We start from the raw sequence: 19,460 nt of genomic DNA, 5'->3' as shown, positions 1-19,460 counted from the left end.
CATCATTCTCCTCCTGAAACCAACACTTCCTTTTTCTTCCTTAATTTTTTTTTTTTACCGTCCTCTTGAAGATCCAGCTTTCAGTCATATTTGACTTCTTCCAACTTTTCTTTTTCCCTTACATCCAAGTTGTGAAGATGTTGTCTGCAGGGTGCCTCGAGAACCTCATTTCTCTTTTCCACACCTGCTCTACTCTGATGCTGCATCATCACTCTTGTTCTCAGACTGTTGCAAGAGCACACATCCCCTTCCTTCCTTAGTTTTCCCCCTTCCTACTGCACCATGTATAGCTGCAGCCAGATAGGCTTCTTAAAACGCAGTTTCCAATCTACAACTTTTAAAGGACTCCGTTAAGATAATTAGTCTTCATCAAAAAGTCTACTAATAACAAATGCTGGAGAAAAGGGAACCCTCCTACGCTGTTGGTGGGAATGTATGTTGGTGCAGCCACTATGGAGAACAGTACGGAGGTTCCTTAAAGACTAAAAATAGAGTTACCATATGATCCTGCAATTCCACTCCTGAGCATATATCTGGAGAAAATGATAATTCGAAAAGATACATGCACCCCAATGTTCATAGCGTCACTATTTACAGTAGCCAAGATATAGAAACAACCTAAGTGTCCATCAACAAAGGAATGGATAAAGCAGATGTGAGAGAGAGATATATATATACAATGGAATATTAGCCATAAAAGTGAATAAAATAATGCCATTTGCAGCAACATGGATGGACCTAGAGATTATCATAGTGAGTGAAGTAAGGCAGACAGAGAAAGACAAATATCATATGATATCACATATGTGGAATCTAAAAAAATGATACAAATGAACTTATTTACAAAACAGAAACAGACTCACAGGCATAGAAAACAATCTTATGGTTACCAAAGGGGAAAGGGGATGGGAGGGATAAATTAGGAGTTTGGGATTAGCAGATACACACTACTGTATATAAAATAGATAAACAACAAGGACCTACTCTATAGCACAGGGAACTTTACTCAGTATCTTGTAATAGCTGTAAGTGAGAAGAATCTGAAAAAGAATATGCATGTATATGTATATGTATAACTGAATCACTTTGTTGTACACCATAAACTAAACAACACTGTAAGTCAACCATACTTCAATTTAAAAAATTAAAGAAAAAAAGATAATTAGTCTTCAGAGGAAGACTGATACTGAGAGGACGACTTATTAGCTACTCCTCAACACCATTTGCACTTGATGAACTTGGGTCAGACGTGTAGTTGCACAGGAGCCCTCATCCAGGGGTCCCAATGGTCAATATTCTTCCTGGTGTTGCCAGCCCTTGGGATGTAATGTTGGGCTACGGAGAATTGGAGCTGCAGGATTCCTTTGTGTCTCTCTGACCCCCCAAATGTCCTAACCTTCACTCTCAAAAATAGTCCCTTATAACCATTTTATTTTTAACATTACGGAGTACATAGAAAAGTTTAAAATTACAATGTGCAATGAACTGCAGTAAACAGGACGGGATCTGAAGGCAATTATACCATGTTTAGTGAAAAGATCAACTAGACTTATTTTATATGATATACAGATATTCTTTATAGATATTCAGTATCGAATGTGCTTAAAATTTCCAAATACAATCTTTTAAAGGAGAAACTTGTACCTGCTTTCATGAACATAATATTTAGTATTAGGTTCTATGCTTTCGATGGTTGTATTTAATCCCTGATGAATACTTTTGGGGGATGATATCTTCACTGCCTTGATGGTCACCATCAAAGAAAAATTCTGATCACATAGGTATATGATTTAAAATATTAAAACTGTTTTTTTCAACCATTCCAGTAAAGTATTTGTGACAGTTGAAATTGTATTTCAAGCAGCCCTTCCTCTTTTCTTTCCCTCAGAGATGAAACACTGAAATTATTTTTACTGTTAATGGATTTTTGAATCTACTTGAACTATTTTGTATCAATTTCAAACTAATGATGAGGTTCTAATTTTCAGAATGTGGGTGTGTTTTAAAGGCCATCACCTGGAGCTGGTTTGAATCAGAAAGGCAGCAAATTAGTCACAGACACACAGAATAATTACACATCTGCGAAAGCAAGGGTTGAGAGCCACTGCCTAGGTTATTTTCCCGCCAAGAACTTATCTTCCTCCCTGTCCCCTTCCCACTCCTGCTAGGACACTTAGGCTGCCTGCTGTGCTCCGTGGGCATCTAGGACATGAACTCCAGCGGTTCTGTAGCTCCTCGTCCGTGATGGGCAGACATGACGCTATAGCTGGCGGCTGAAAGAGACACACAGGTGCTGGCACACCGCTCACCGGTTCACTGCTCCATGGGGACACAGCAAGGGCAAGCTGTAACACATCACGCTCACTGCTTGCACTGGGAGGGCTGCCGGGCCAGTCATCACTCTGCTAGGTCACCTCCTAGGGGCCCTGGATAGAGATGCTTGCGGCCTGAGGCAACTGGTCTAGGAGCTCCCTGACTGCCAGCGCACAGCCCTGTAGCCTTGGAGGATTAATGTCTCAGCACCCGAACCCCTTTCAAATACACCAGCAGGACAGCCTTGCCGTGGAGCTCTCTTAAATAAGGACGTTTCAAGGCTGAACGGATTAGGATGTCCTGCCCAGAGATATTTTCCCAGGCTGGACTGGATAGTTTGAGATCTGTCTCAGGCTTCTCAACCTGAACCTGCAAAAAATAGACCTCCAGCATCACTCTCACGTCACTGGCGATGATCCCCTTGGGAACTAATTAAGAATAAATTCCACACCATGGAAATCATGCCTCTGCCGTGTTCCCTCCCAGGTGTTCCCCTCCCAGGGGTCCCCCTCCCAAGACCCCCCCTCCGAGGACTTCCCCTCCCAGGAGCCCCCTCCCAGGTGTCCTCCTCCCAGGAACACCCCTCCCAGGCCAGTTTGCTGCTAATGTGCCTGGTTCTCAGATTGACAGGTGCAAAACCTCCTTCGGAGCCTCATTTCCAGACTCCTCTCACAGCTGTGTGAGACCCAGCTCCTACCGCAAATCCAGATTCTGTAACATTCACGGTGACTCTGCTGCCCTGTTGGAATCCTGTCTCATACATCTTGTTCTCCATATACCTCTATTTCTCTAATTTCCTTTCCTTGCCCTGTGTCTTTCACCAGAAACTCTTTCCCTGCCCATTTGTGAATAGGAGAGATCCTATCCATCCTTTGAAGAGTCCCTTCCAATACCAATTCCTTCCTGAGGTCTTCCTGGTCATCCCAAGTAGACCATCCCAAATGGTCATCCCTTTTCTCTTTGCACTCCTGCACACTTGTCCTTTTTACATCCCCCTCTCCCTCTCAGGTTTTTAAGGCCAGTCATTTTATTCTTCCTAATAGAAAGCAAATCTCTTCAGAAACAGACACTGTGACTTAACCCTGTTGTATCCTAAGGCATTTCATCTGTTATATACTTAGCACCAGTGAATATTTGTTGAATTGAATTGAATATAGATACAGAAGTAAGATCTCTAAGTTTAGTGATTAGGCCAAAGTCATGATGGGAAGCCAGTTAATCTATTAAACATATTTGAGGAAAATCTGGTATTACCCAATAGGCAAAGGTCACTAATAAAGTGATCAACAAGCCTATGCTCTCAATGTGTTATTCCAAGATTGTTTTCATAGTGCGGTGCAGATAAAGCAGAGTGGAGTATTTAATTTCCATTCTTCAAAAACAATGCTAAAATAGATTTTCAATTAGGTGTATGGTCATTCAAATTCAACTGATTTTTAGTCTTTGTTGCTCAATCAGGGAATTCATGTATATTTTTCTGCGCATGAAATTTTAATTTTCATTGTTTTTTTTAAAGATTTTGTTTTATTATTATTTTATTATTATTTATTTATTTATTTTTGGAGGGGGGCAGCGCTGAATTTGGGATCTTATTTCCCGGACCAGGGATTGAACCGACGCCCCCTGAAGCGGAAGTGAGGAGTCTTAACTGTTGGGCCACTAGGGAAGTCCCCTGGAGCACAGTTTGAAAACTGCTACCGCAGCATGTTGGTTTCTGAGGGTTAAATCTCATTGTGTAAAGACATGGTATGTCCGTCATGCAGACTCTCAGGCCCCGTCCGCCACTTACTGGGCTGGACTATGCTTTTTAGGAAGATTCCCAGGTGACTTATACACACTCAAGTTTGAGAAGCACTGCTTTGGAGGATTTGGGGAATGTTAGGATAGGAAAGGCGACAAAGTAAGAATTGATGTACAGTAGGCATGGCTAATGAGACTGAATGAATTGCACACATACGGGAGAGTTGTGCTGGAGTCTCCTTTCCTTGTGATTCTGGGCTAGGTTTGGCCACAGGAGAAACGGGTGCCACGTGTGCGAGGTTAAGAGAGCCGCGGTGATGACACTGGGAAGGTTCAGTGCAGCCTCCAGGCTCTGCTGCAGCCCATGGTCTGCGGATGTACCTGGGGGCGGGGCGTCCTCCTTCAGCTTCAGCACAGCCTTGTGGTGAAGGGTGCAGGTATCTCTGCGCATCTCTGGAGTTGCCATGGGGACAGAGGCACAGCCCTACTGGTTCTGGTGGGTTTCAGTTCGTCTTTGTGAGTTCCAGCTGCTCTTCATGGGTTCGAGTTTTCCCTTGATTTCTCCAGTTTAGCAGCCAGATTTTTCTCTCTCTCTCTGGCTCAGCCGAGCTACGGCGGCTTCAGACTCGCGGCCAGATGGAGACACACAGCTTTGCACAGTCCAGCTCTCTCTGTGTTCCTGGGGACTGACGCTTCTCTGATTCCCCAAGCCTACCTTCTTCTGGAGTTTTCTTTCCCCGCCTTCTCCCACTGTCGTTAAGTTTAATCCCAGTGATGAATCTCTTATTCCCTATTAGTCGTCGTGGTCCTGATTCTCTAGTTAAACCCTGACTGACACGCTTACTGAGTCCACAAAGAGCACATGCGTGCTGCTTGCAGCTGTGGCTCCGTCCACCTGCTACTTTCTAGATCTTCTGTATTGGCTCAGTGCAGGGTTTTCTCCATGCCTTGAAAAGGGAGATTACTTTTTCTTTTCTTTTTTTGTAATTTATGGTAAAGTCAATTTTTTCAGTGACTTTTTTTTTTGTTTTTTTTTTGCGGTGCACGTGCCTCTCACTGTTGTGGCCTCTCCCGTTGCGGAGCACAGGCTCCGGACTCGTAGGCTCAGCGGCCATGGCTCACGGGCCCAGCCGCTCTGCGGCATGTGGGATCTTCCCGGACCGGGGCACGAACCTGTGTCCCCTGCATCGGCAGGCGGACTCTCAACCACTGCGCCACCAGGGAAGCCCTTCAGTGACTTTTTAATCGAAGTATAGTTGGTTTACAAATGTCGTGTTGTTTATACACCAGAGTGACTCAGTTATATATGTATGTGTATATATGTGTGTGTGTGTGTTACAATATTCTTTTTCAGATTCTTTTCCATTATACCTTATTACAAGATATTCAGTAGAGTTCCCTGTGCTATACAGTAGGTCCTTGTTGGTTATCTCTTATGTATAGTAGTGTGTATCTGTTAATCCCAACTCCTAATTTATCCCCCTTGCCAAGGGAATTACTTTTTCTGGAAGAAGGTTTAAAACTTGATGTGCTTAAAATAGCTGTTCTATTTTGGTTTCTTGATGAGACCCAGAGGATCGCTAAGATGCTACTTAATGCCTCTCTTTCATATGTATAAGTAAAAAAAACCTCCCAACCAAGGAGCACTAAACCAGAGGAGAAAGATCAAGAGAAATAGGTTATTAGGAGAAAGACAAAAAGGGCTGTTGGAAAATGTAATAGGATAATAAACTAAAATTGTTTCGTACCAAGAAATTAATCATCCCCCCGAGTCAGCCTCTCTTGAATGAGCACTTCACTGCTGTATCCCTGGTGCCCAAACAGTCCATGGCACACAGTAGGTGCTCAATCAAGATTTCCTTTGCTGTTGGCCACACCTGCTTTTATGCACACAGTCATCCTTCAACACCCATGTGCATGACTTAGGGAAGGAAGTCCGGACAAGCTGTGGGGGGGATGAAACACTGAAGGATGGGCATGTGGTTTGCTGCTTCCTAACTGGTTTGCATGTTGGGCTGTGGTGTTCTCCATGCGTTCTGTTGCTTGAATTAGAAGCATGCTTGCCCGTGCCCATGGTAGGCTAAATTATCCTCCATCCCGTGTCTACATCTTAATCCCTGGAATCTGAGGATGTATCCGTATACGGCGGAAGGACTTTGTAGGTGTGAGACACTGAAGCTCTGGAGGTGAGAGGAGGGTCCTGAATTATCCAGGTGGGCCTGATATAATCACCAGGGTGCTTACAAGAGGCAGGAGAACATGTGAGTGTTAGTACATGGAAGGAAGGGCTTCCCTTCATCTTCGTGACGTAACCCCCTGCTTCTTACCAGCTGTTATCCGACCTGACGACTCCCATGAATGGCTGCCTCTTGCCATACCGTTTGGCAGCCTTGAGTCTAGCTCAGCCTGGCAGGAAAGCTTTGACCCTCATACCAGATACGAGCTCACAGGTACGATCCACAACCCGGTCCACCACACGCACACAGCAGGGGCCCGGCTTGAAGACTTGTCACCCTTTCCTGGGAACGAGAATTCAGATCCTTATTACCAACGCTTTCTAACAAAAGACTGTGTATTAAAAGTTCACCTTACTGGTTTATTTTTAACCTGGGGGGGGCGGGTCAGGATAAAGTAATGCAGTAAGATTACCTCCTTCAGAGGTAGATAGACTTGAAATCAAACGTCCTTTCTGTTGTCTACTGATTTCACCCTGAGCGAGATCAATTAACTTCTCTAAACTTGTTTTCTCATCTGAAAAACGAGAAGGTTAATACCTACTTTTAAAAGGTTGTTGTGAGGAAGAAATGAGATAAAAACTGGAAACTCATTATGGAAGCAATTATAGACATACCCCAATTTATTGTGCTCACTTTGTTGCACTTTGCAGATACTGTGTGTCATTGTTTTACAGACTGAGGGTCCTTGGCAATCCCACATCAAACAAATCTGTTGACACCACTTTCCCAACAGCATTGGCTCCCTCACTTCACGTCTCTGTGTCACACTTCGGTAGTTCTAGTAATGTTTCAAAGTTTTCCATTTTTATTCAATTTGTCATGGTGATCTGGGATCAGTGATTTTTGATGTTACTACTGCAAAAGATTATGACTCCCGGAAGGCTCAGATGATGGTTAGCGTTTTTTTAACAAAAAACCATGTTTAGTTACAATTATCTATTTTATGTATATCGTATCGGCCGCTATTCTTTTTTATTTTCTGCGGTACGCGGGCCTCTCACTGTTGTGGCCTCTCCCGTTGCGGAGCACAGGCTCCGGACGCGCAGGCTCAGCGGCCATGGCTCAGGGGCCCAGCCGCTCCGCGGCACGTGGAATCTTCCCAAACCGGGGCACGAACCCGTGTCCCCCGCATCGGTAGGCGGACTCTCAACCACTGCGCCACCAGGGAAGCCCTGTCCTATGTCTTTTTGAATCTCAGAAGACGTTCAAGTTCTCAGACAAGTCAAAGACATAAAGGTTTATATATTTTATTCGAATGTCTCCATTTTGCCAATTTTCTGGTAAGATTCATTTAACTTTCAGCTAGCATTACTGTCAGACACAGCAATATGTGTGCCCAGCAGGAGTTTAAAGATAATTTCCAATCATTTTTCGCTGTGAAAGTTACCGCCATCTCTCTATGTCTTCCTCTGGAGATAGGAAGTAAGTTTTCTGTGTAAAATGTCAGTGTGTGGTGCTGTCGTGTGACTTTCAATCAAACCCAGTTTCTGTCTCTTACTGTCACTGTAATACGTTGCAAACATTATGTTACTTTTTAAAAAGTTTTACAAGTGCCTTTCGGATATGACACTTTCCTTCTGTTGTGGGTTAATGAAGCCAGGCTTCCTGTTTGGTTTGTGAATTTCACCTAAAAATGTAATAGAAGAAACACGTAAACAAATCTCTTAATTCTGTTACTGACCCAAGGCAATAAAAATATCTTGCTAGTTGATAAAAGCCCTTTTGGACTGTTTTGCCAAAATGAGAAGTTTCGCTTAGCCCAAAGGAATAATAAACTGCATTTCAGTCAGCTGTAAATGTGTGTAAACAAACCTAGTGACGAATTATCTTGGCAGCGCATGGTCAGCTCTTTATCTGGAAGATTTCCTTTTATTTCCACATGACAAACTTAGATGCTGGTGCAGTTTGGGCAAGTGCTTGCAGTGAAATGGATGGAAGGGAAGCTTTGGCAGAGAGCATTTCTTCCTATGATGGTTTCCAGGTGCATCAGGAGCTCCCTGGAGGGCTCACGTCTACATGAAGACATTCGCTGGGCATTCAAGCCCCATCATGGGAATCAAAGTTCCTGGAGCCCATTCACTGCAGACAAATACAACCATAGCTCATAAGCAAATGCTGGTTAGAATGATGGCCAATACTTTGTGAAGAAGCACACTTTATTTCATTTTAGTTCTTGCGATCTGCCCGCCAGACACCTCCTTGTTATTTTAGTCACTGTCTGCCAGAAAGCCACTTCACCAGTGAGGGGATGATTTTTCTGCTGAAGCCTTCAGGTTTTTCTAGATTTGCTGCCACTAAATTTATGAGTCTGATTTTTTTTCCAAGGAATTCGCATTAGGTACAGAGAAGCAGGTTTCTTACCAGAAGCATTTAAATAGTTAAGTACCTTTAGATATGGTTCCTTAAGGAGAGGTTTACAGTGGGGCAGCTCTGGCCTTAGACCCCTGGGTGCCATCCCCCTCATGGGGCCAGGGCACCTGCCACCAGGAGCTCCTCCCTCTTGCTTCTCTCCCCACCCCCAGTTCTCCCTGTAGAAATTCACAGGCTGGCGTTCAAGCTCCAAGCCTGCCTTTGATGCCCACTCAGGCATCTTCCCCAGATGGATCACTGCAGGCTCAGCTGAGCTTGAGTTGCTCCCCCTGTGGCTGCAGGGCTGAGGGCCACTGTTAGGGGTGTAAGCAGGGCATGGAGATGTGGCCTGGCTTCTCCCCAGATGTGCACTGAGACCCCTTGGGGTACCAAGTGGATCTGGGTGGTGGTGGTGAGTGGAGGCTGGAGAGCATAGGGACCTTGGGTTGCATTCTTCCTGGGCTGTAAATGATAGGGGAGGGCCTTGGGTGGGGAAGGAAGAAGACATGAAAAGCTGAAGTGCGTGCAGTTTTTCTCTAAGATAGTCTATACACAATGTGTAAAGGGAATGAATAGCGCTGAGTTTAAATAAAAGTACAAGGACCTACTGTAGAGCACAGGGAACTCTGCTCAATGTTCTTTAACAACCTAAATGAGAAAAGAATCTGAAAAAGGATAGATACACGTATATGTATAACTGAATCACTTTGCTGTACACCTGAAACTAACACAACATTGTTAATCAACCTACTCCTATATAAAATAAAAATTAAAAAATATACAATGAGAAGATGATAGTCAAGGCAGCGGTCAAGGGCAAGGGGTCTTTAAATATGCTCACTGGGCTTGCACTGGTGTCTCCTCCTTCCGTGCCGTGGAGACCCCGCCCGAGAGCATGCCGGGCTGCGGTGAGGAAGAGGCTAGAGGACCATCCCTGGGCCACCACCATCCCACTGGAGTGAGACTGGCCATTCATGGCGTTGGGAAGCATCGCGGAATTAACTGAAGGGAATCAAAGGTTCCATGTCCATCAATGGGGAGAGGACAACCAAGGCTCTCCCAGGGCAGGTGCTCGTTTTAACCTCAGAAATCAAGGAGAGAGGCCTTTTGTAGCAACAGGGAGCTGGGTTTAGCCTTTTGCTTGAACGCCGAAAACTGGACCTAATACAAGAAATAATGGCTGCTCAAGACGTGGGCCATCAAGCAACAGAGGACAAGAATCCCTGAGAGGGGAGAAACAGGTGAGGTGAGGCCTGCCGTGGCCCTGGTTCACTGCCTGAGAGAGTTGTCAGGCTGTGGCAGAGGCAGAGGGGTGGCCAGGTGGAGGTCATGGTACCCTGAGTTGAGGAGATGGAGATTGAGTAGGCTGAGGCGTGAAAGTTTGGGGGCGTTGTGCATGGTGAGAGAAGTCAGACAGAGAAAGACACATACTGCAGGATACCACTCACCTGTGGAATCTAAAAAAGCTGAGCTCGTAGAAACAGAGACTAGAGTGCTGGTTACCAGGAGCTGGGGTTGGGGGAGATTTTGGTCAAAGGGTACAAACTTGCCACTAGAAGGTGAATGAGCTCTGGGGATTTAACGCACAGGATAGCAATTATCATCAACATCACTGTATTATAAACTTCAAAGCTGCTAAGAGACTATATCTTAATTTTTCTTACCACAAAAGAGCAATGATAATGATACGATGTGGCAGAGGTGTAAAATAAAGCCACAGCAGTCATCATAGTGCAATATATAGATGTGTTAAATCGACACGTTGTACACCTTGAACGCACACAGTGTTATATGACAAGTATATCTCAATAAAAAAATTTACAAGGCAGAGAGAAGGGAGCCTCAGAGAACTTCAAAGATCTGTAGAGGGTCCCCTAGAGTCTTTCCCTGAGAATAGACCAGTGCGTGTGTGTAAGAAAATTACCTGAGGCCAAGGGCGAAAAGAACACCCTAAAGGTCCCGAAGGTACAATCCCCCAATAGTCGAAACGCTCCCATAAAAGGCAGAAATTTTCAGATTGAACAAAAAAGCATGTGTTTGGTTTTATATCTCTTAACGTACAGGCTCCTATAGAATTCAGTTTTTAACTTTTTTTTTCACCTCAGCAAAGACATTGAGTTTACATGAAATTTCTTTTTATATCACCTGCATCTCCTTCATGTTGAATCATTTTATAAATACTCATAAAATGATTCTTGAGGACATGTTTAAAATTGCAAAATATTTTTATGTCTCTTTAATGACATTTAAAAAGCAGCAGCTCCTAGAGTTGGTTGCGTTGGAAATTTGAAGTAAATATTTTTCAAACAAAGTGGGTCGTCTTCAATGGCAATGTTGGAAAGAAGCACCAACGATGAGGCACTGCCTCCTAGAAATATTTCATTTCGGTTCTAAATCTAACAGCTGGCCTTTCCCAAGTGTAAAAAATAACACTTTTAATAGGGGCCTATGAAGTTTGGCCAATTTTTTCTTTATCTCTACAGAATGGCTAGGTATGAGAGTTGGATTCGATTTCTCAATACTTATTTGGCTAGTTAATTCCAACAACATATCCTTTTGGAACATACGTTAGAGCTATAATTAGGTGAATAAACAAATGATCATAGGAGCTTGTATGTTGAGAGATATAAAACCCCCTTATGGAGCTAAAAGAAGATACAGGCAGGCCTCATTTTATTGCTCTGTACTTTATTGTGCTTCACAGACACTGCATTTTTTTTTTTTTTTAACAAAATGAAGGTTTGTGGCAACTCTTTGTGTTGAGCAAGTCTATTGATGTCTTTTTTTTCCAACAACATTTGCTCACTTCATGTCTCTATGTCACATTTTGATAATTCTTGCAATATTTCAAGTTTTTTTAATTATTATATTTGTAATGATGAGCTGTGATCAGTGATCTTTGATGTTACTACTATACTCATTGAAGGCTCAGATGATAGCTAGCATTTTTTAAGTTATAAACGATTTTAAAATTAAAAAAAAAAAAGCAATGTGTTTGGAATGTAAAATGGTACCATGAAAGAACAATTAAATACTTCTTAAGTCCAAGCTTCTTTGCCTGAATTTTTTAAAAATTACTTTAAGTCTGTAATGAAAACTGATTCATGACCATTGGGAAGATATGTATAATTTTGTAAAACTTGTATCAAAATTAAAATATAGTTGTTTCAATTATATCTGTGTTCTGACAAAACTAATCACATACACGCAATGAACATTTTTTTTCTAAATTTCTTCAATTCTCATCCAAAATTGTGGATCAATAAATATATGCTACGAAAATTCTCCATATCTTATGTTGCCATGAAACTTACTGTTTCCATCGTGGGGATGTATTTTTTACTGGTAAAAGTCCTACTGAGTTCTCAGTAGGGTCTGAAAAAAAAAAAAAGATTTGTTAAAGCTTTCCAGAGTCTTTGGAGTCTATGCTTAGTTTTCTGGATGAATGTTAGTTTATGAACCATATTACATATTCAGATATGTCAGGGCATTAAACATCAGTGGAGAGTTGGCTGTAACCCAGGCACCTTCCTAGCATCCTCACAACTCAGTGATGCTGGCCTATTATTACCATTTTCATCTTTACAGATGAGGAATCTGAATTCCAGAGGAGTTAAGGAATTAACCCGAGGTCTTCAGGAAGTGGCTCAGTGTGAATCTCACATGTACTGATCGAAGAGCCAATTACCCTTATTCAACTATATCATGTTGGCACTGTATCTTTAAAAAAGTTTTATTTTATATTGGACTATAGTTGATTTACAATGTTGCGTTAGTTTCAGGTGCACAGCAAAGTGATTCAGTTATACATAAACATATATCTATTCTTTTTCAGATTCTTTCCCCATTTAGGTTATTATGGAATATTGAGCAGTGTTCCCTGTGCTATACAGCAGGTCCTTGTTGGTTATCTACTTTAAATATAGTAGTGTGTATATGTCAACCCCAAACTCGGCACTATATTTTTATTTCCATCTTTCACAGTAGTGAGGAAGGTCTAAACCTCTTATATTTGAACTGAATTTGTTTGTCAACCAGTACGGCAGGTAGATTCTGAATGAATCTCCTCCCGCTGTGTGCTCAGTTCCAGGAGGTTTTGCTCGGTCAGCACTAGACTCACATGACCCTCAGACAGGGAGCCAATGGAACATGACCATCTCTTTTTACTTAGATATTCACAAATTATTCTAGAATAATATTTTTTTCCTCTTGTGCCTTGTTTCTAAGTGTCCAGGGATTCCACTCAAAGTAATATACCTGTATTTCTATAACAATACACACATTTATTTCAACATTGTAAAAACCTTTCATTGATAATAAAAGTATGTGGAATGCTGTCTCAGTCAGCTGGGCTGCTGTAACAAAATACTGCAGACTGGGCAGCTTAAACAACACACAGTTATTTCTCACAGTTCTTGCGACCGGGACATCTGAGAGCAGGGAGCCAGGGTGGTCATTTTTTGGTGAGGACCCTCTTCTTGGCTGTGGGTGGCCACCTTCTCACTGTGTCCTCACATGGTGGGGATTGAAAGAGAGAGAGCACTCCGGTATCTCTTCTTATAGAGACATTAATTCCATCACGAAGGCCGCATTCTCATGACCTCACCTAAATCTAATTATCTTCCTAAAGTCCCATCTCTAAATAGCATCACATTGGGGGTTAAGGTTTCAACATGTAAATCTTGGGGGGATACAAGTCAGGCCACAGTGGTGCCTATATTATTTTTTTCCACCATTGTCTTCTCATATAAACTACCTTTAATTTGATTTTAGAATTTTGTTAGTCAACAAGAATTTGGAAAATAAATTCATGTTTTACTTGAATTTTAAAAAGATTATTCTGCTTTCCGATTTTTTCTCAGTGAAAAGATTTCCCCTTATTCTAGTGATGCTACAAATAGTGGGTTGGAGAGAAAAACAGACACAGGAGGCTCTTCTTAGCACAGTCATCCCTCAGTATCCATGGGGTGGGGGGCAGGGAGTGGTCCAGGACCACCCCCTACTCAGTTACCAAAATCCACAGATGCTCAAGTCCCTCATATGAGATAGTGTAGCGTTTGCATATGACCTATGCACATCCTCCTGTGTACTTTAAATCATCTCTAGATCACTTATAATACCTGATACAATGTAAATGCTGTGGAAATAGTTGTAGATACGAGGCAAACGCTATGGGAATAGTTGCCAGCACGTGTGGCAAATTCAAATCCTGCTTTTTGGAATTTTGTGGAATTTAAAAAATTTTCAAGTATTTTTGTTCTGTGATTGGTGGAATCTGTGGGTGAGGAACCCGCAGATATGGAGGCCTGATTGTATTAAGTGTGTTCTTAGGTCAAACTTTGTGACCTGAATCCTTGCAATTTTCTCATTTGCATAAAAAGAGGTATGCATTTCAAAAAAACGGTCGATCTCAGTGGCTCCTATGGACAAAGCAATCTGGAAAAATGTCACATGGTAATAGGACTTCTAAAAAAAAAGGAATACTGCACCAAAAATGGTGTGGTGCCTGAACAAAAAATCCCATTACAAAGTGCAACGCAGCAAAGGAGAGGAGTGCCGTCCAGAGGATGGGTAGTGTGTGAGGCAAATGACAGACTTACTGATCACAAGTTATGCTGTCAAATGTTTTCTTGGAAGTTTTCTCCTCCTCCATCTCCCCCTCCCCCTCCTCCTTCTCCTTCTACAGCATTTAAGATAATTCATGGATGCGTCACAGCAAGATCCTTTTTGACCTACCTTCCAGAGAAATGGAAATAAAACCAAAAATAAACAAATGGGACCTAATGAAACTTCAAAGATTTGCACAGCAAAGGAAACCATAAACAAGACGAAAAGACCACCCTCAGAATGGGAGAAAATATTTGCAAATGAAGCAACTGACAAAGGATTAATGTCCAAAATATACAAGAAGCTCATGTAGCTCAGTATCAAAAAAACAAACAATCCAAAAATGGGCAGAAGACCTAAACAGACATTTCTCCAAAGAAGATATACAGATAACCAACAAACACATAGAGGATACTCAACATCACTAATTATTAGAGAAATGCAAATCAAAACTACAATGAGGTATCACCTCACACCAATTAGAATGGCCATCATCAAAAAGTCTACAAATAGTAGATGCTGGAGAGGGTGTGGAGAAAAGGGAACCCTCTCACACTGTTGGTGGGAATGTAAATTGATACAGCCACTATGGAGAACAGTATGCAGGTTCCTTAAAAAACTCAAAATAGGACTACCATATGGCCCAGCAATCCCACTACTGGGCATATACCCAGAGAAAACCACAACTCAAAAAGACACATGCACCCCAGTGTTCATTGCAGCACTATTTACAGTAGCCAGGTCATGGAAGCAAACTAAATGTCCATCAACAGATGAATGGATAAAGAAGATGTGGCACATATACACAATGGAATATTACTCAGCCATAAAAAGAAATGAAATTGAGTTATTTGTAGTGAGGTGAATGGACCTAGAGTCTGTCATATGGAGTGAAGTAAGTCAGAAAGAGAAAAACAAATGCTGTATGCTAACACATATATATGGAATCTAAAAAAAATGGTTCTGAAGAACCTAGGGACAGGACAGGAATAAAGTGGCAGATGTAGAGAATGGACTTGAGGACACGGGGAGGGGGAAGGGTAAGCTGGGACGAAGTGAGAGAGTGGCATGGACATATATACACTTCCAAATGTAAAATAGATAGCTAGTGGGAAGCAGCCACATGTCACAGGGAGGTCAGCTCGGTGCTTTGTGACCACCTAGAGGGGTGGGATAGGGAGGGTGGGAGGGAGACACAAGAGGGAGGGGATATGGGGATATATGTGTACGTATAGCTGATTCACTTTGTTATACAGCAGAATCTGACACACCAGTGTAAAGCAATTACCCTCCAATAAAGATGTTAAAGAAAATAAAAGAAAAGAAAAAAATAAATTAAATACACGTTCCCCTGGACACAACAATTTCCTTCACTGGAATTTATCCCAAGAAAATAATTGGGCAAGTGCTCAAGACCGAATGTATAAATGTAGAAAAGAAAAAATAGTTTTAAAAAAATTCATGTATTCTGATTCTGTTAGAATGTATTGTGAAATTTAATAACAACTGTTTAACCATAATGCAAGCCCTGGATTTGTATAATATACTATCGTATATTAATATTTGTAATATACAATAGTATAAAGAGTCAAAGCTACCCAAAACACATGATCATAGGATGTCACAGAGTCTCAGAAAGTTCTGCAGCTGACTCAGGTTCAGAGTTAACAAGAGATGAAATATCAGCTCAGGCCTTTGACCCCGGAGGCCAGGCTTCTAACCACTATGTTAATGTTGATTCATTCAGATGTAGTGATAAATATTTATTATGCAGGGGCAGTCCTCAAGTTTCCAGGTAGAGCTGTGGACACTGGGGCCTCGTCTCTTGTGAACTGACTACCGGTTCTCAGCTGCTGACTGGCTCCATCTCATGGCCTCTCACCGTGAGAAACTGGTTGGTTACGTTTTTTCTCCACCCAGATGAATTAGAGTCTTTCACCCTTAGGGTTGGTTGCAAACAGCATATTTGAAACTATAAAATACTAAGCATCAAAAGGCAAATGGTTTTGCTTATTCTGACTTGGAAACTGTCCTGGAACATACCTCCACATGACTAAAACTTCTTTATTATGGCTGGATGGGAAATTAAAGGCATAAATTTAAGGCTGATTTTAATATCTATTGCCTATGTAAGAGGATGTTGGAGTTTGACTTTCTTGTTGTCTTGGAATTGTGGCTGAAACCCAAAGCTGAAGACACAAGGCACTAAGAATTCCTAAGCCCCTAATAGCTACCAGGACTTACTAAGTGGCTTTGATTCCCGCCACCACCTCTAGTCACCATCTCTCTTCCACCCACTCCCTCCCCATCTCCATTCCCTCACGCTGTCCTGGAATTTCAGGAAGGGAGGACATCCACAATTTATGGCTGGAGGTTCTTGCCTCCCCTGCCCTTGAAGGAGGAGACAATGATGCTTTTCCGTCCATGGAACCAAGTGAGTCAGCTTCAATAAAATCCTCATGAAGATTGGGGTGTCTTAAAAAAGGGGAGACTGAAACATTTTCCTCTACATATTTACTTAGCTGCAGAATCTGCAGAATCCTTCTGTAGCTAAAAGTGTGAATGCTTTTTAAAGATACTAGAACATGCCACCCCAAAACATGCCACTTTGTCATAAGCATTATTTTGAGCCGAAGACAATCGAGAAAAAGCAAGCATGGGGTGAAGCCTCTGCCCTTTCCCTACCTGCCCAAAAGCAGGGCACACGTTTCCCTTTGAGGAAGGTGTCTCCCCCAACACACTGGGGTGAGAAGAACAACTCGTCACTGAAGAAGGGAAGTTGACACCAAGATGAGTTTGCATAAACAATCTTACTAAAATACAGTCCCCTTCATACGAACAAGTTTCATTCCCAGAGCACGTTCGTAAGTCCAATTTGTTCGTAAGTCCGACAAAGTTAGCCTAGGCACCAACTAACACAACCGGCTATCTAGCACCGTACTGTATAGGTTTATAATACTTTCCACACAAACAATACATAAAAAACAAACACAAAATAAAGAAAACATTTTTAGTCTTACAGTACAGCACCTTGAAAAGTACAGCAGTGCAGCACAACAGCTGGCATCCAGGGGCTGGCATCGAGTGAACAGGCGAGAAGAGTTACTGACTGGAGGAGGGAGAGGAGGTGGGAGATGGTAGAGCTGAAGGGTCGTCAGCAACAGGAGACGGAGGGCCAGCTGCCATTTCACTCACGCCTGACGCTGACGGCACAGGTTCCGGTTCCTTGCTGGATTCAGTTCTATCTACCCCCTTGAAAAAACGATCCAGTGATATCTGGGTAGTAGCTCTTTTTTTCTCATCATAGATAACATGGTAGCACTGGATTGCATTCTGAATGGCTGCTGCGACCTTCCTGTACCATCTTTTCACCTCACTCCACTCTCAGTTATTTTCACTTTGGTTTTCCATCATTATTGCTTGGCGCTTCTCAGCAGTACCAGCTACATTACTGATGCTTTTACACTTGCTTCCGGACATCCTGGGCTTGAAATAAAGATACTGTACTACTGTACTCTATACAGTACTGCACATTAAAGTACACAAAAGCACAACCACTTGTAGAGGATGCACACACATGACAATGTACACCAGACACGTGAACTAACTTATGTGATTGGACATACGAACGCACGTTCTCATCTTTGAAAGTTCCCACTTGAAGGCTCTTATGTGGGGGACTTGCTGTAGCTCTTATTTTCCATTAGTTCCCCCATATATTTCCAAGTCATTTCCCTACGATTTGTTGTCCCTAAAAGGCCAAGCTCTCTTTCCTTTGTTAAAAGGATATATAACCCCCGAGTCTAATCACCTCTTTGATTTTCTGTGAACTCCTCTGCACATATATATTAATAAAAATTGTGTGCCTTTTCTCCTGTTAAATCTGTCTTTGGTTAGGTTAATTTGCAGGCCCCCAGGCACTTAACCTAAGTGTGTAGGGGAAAGGTTTTTGCTCCCCAACACTTCTCTTTTCAGTTCTCCTCCCTCACTTTGGGAAAGAAGAGGGAGATGCTTGACCGTGTCTCCTGATGTTTGAAGACACGTCATGGTAAAGTTGAAGAAGACATGTGGCCCTTTGGAGGGGCTCTTGGTAGACTGGCAGTATTTCAGACACAGAGAGGTCCAGTGTGAAACTTCACATGTACATCACTTATGCGGAGGTCACCGTCACCAGATGGAATCAGCCTAAACTAGAAGTAAAGTAGGGACCCTCTCAACCAGCATTGTGGAGACAATTACATAACAATGTTGTCACCCTCATTCCCATTTCCATTTTGTTTTCAAATCAGAACAGCAAATATCTGTAAGAAGGAAGAAAAGGAGGTGCCTCTGGGACAAATCATACTCCCCCTCTGCTTCAAAGACTAAAGCTTGTGTGGGGCGGGGGAAGAGGGTAAGAGAGGGCAAGAGTTTTGAGTCAAGTGTGAGATTTAACTTTTAGGAAAATGAATAGCATCAAATCCTGATTACTGAAAAAAAGATTGTTTTAGCAACCGAGAATCATTTTAGAATTAAGACATTGTTAAGGTAGCAATCACCCAGCTGGGGAGGCAGATTTGATCCAAGATTGCTGGTGGGCATAGTTGAAAGAAAAATGTCATTTTGTAATTAAACTCCAACAAATTGAGACTCCTCAATCAGCAGGTGTATTTATAAGAAAATTGTTTCCCCCAGCAAGTTTCTATGTAATTTTCTCTATGAGCAAGGTTCTGGTGGCTTTTTATGTTATCTAGACCACGGATGTCCAAAAGAACTTTCTGTGATGAAAATGTTTTAAGTACGTGCCATCCAATATGGTACCCAGTACACACGTGGCCACTGAGCTTTGATATGTGGCTTATAGGACTAAGGAGCTGAACTTTTAATTTTAATTAATTTTGATTTAAATTTAAATATAGATGCTATCATGTGGCTAGTAGCTAAACCATTAAACGGTGTTGGTCTAGACTCTTGAAAAAAATTGGGGTAGAGGCAAAGGTAAAGATAAGGGAAATTCTATGTTGATAGGTGTTTTTCTTCTCTTGTGAATTTAATCTTTTGTAAAGGGTAGTATAGAAGCATCAGTGTGTGCTAACTTGACTAGGACTTATTTTAATCTAATTTAAAGAAAATCTTATAGTTTTAAAAATGTCACATGTTTAAGGATTCATTTGTTAACTTAAGTGTGGAAAGAATGGAATGCCTGGAATCAACTCTGTGAGAAACTGAGCCATA

Source organism: Aethalodelphis obliquidens, unplaced genomic scaffold (genome assembly GCF_003676395.1).
Source record: "Aethalodelphis obliquidens isolate GAN/ISIS:26980383/991018 unplaced genomic scaffold, ASM367639v1 scaffold17, whole genome shotgun sequence".
Classification (NCBI taxonomy): domain Eukaryota; kingdom Metazoa; phylum Chordata; class Mammalia; order Artiodactyla; family Delphinidae; genus Aethalodelphis; species Aethalodelphis obliquidens.
Note: the sequence above shows the minus strand (reverse complement) of the source record.